Source organism: Camelina sativa, unplaced genomic scaffold (assembly GCF_000633955.1).
Source record: "Camelina sativa cultivar DH55 unplaced genomic scaffold, Cs unpScaffold00559, whole genome shotgun sequence".
Taxonomy (NCBI): Eukaryota; Viridiplantae; Streptophyta; class Magnoliopsida; order Brassicales; family Brassicaceae; genus Camelina; species Camelina sativa.
In genome coordinates, this window is record NW_010921732.1 from 61,002 (window position 1) to 61,331 (window position 330).

The window sequence follows — 330 nt, forward strand, 5'->3', positions numbered from 1 at the left end:
CAACAAGAATGTGGAAGAAGGCTGGGAATTAGTTGAGAATCTTGCTCAATCAGATGGCAACTATAATGAGGATTATGATAGGACCATAAGGAGCTCCTCCACTGATCAAGAGGACAAGTATAAGAAGGACTTGAAGATGGTCAATGAGAAGCTTGACAAGATCCTTCTTAGCCAGTCCAAGTCTATTCATTTCATTGGTGAAGAAGAAGCACAAGTTCAAGAGGGGGAGACTGAATTTGCTGAGTTGTGCTACATGCAGAATATGGGAGGATTCAAAGGCTATAACCAAGGAGGTTTCAAGAACAACAACCTCTCTTATAGGAGTACCAA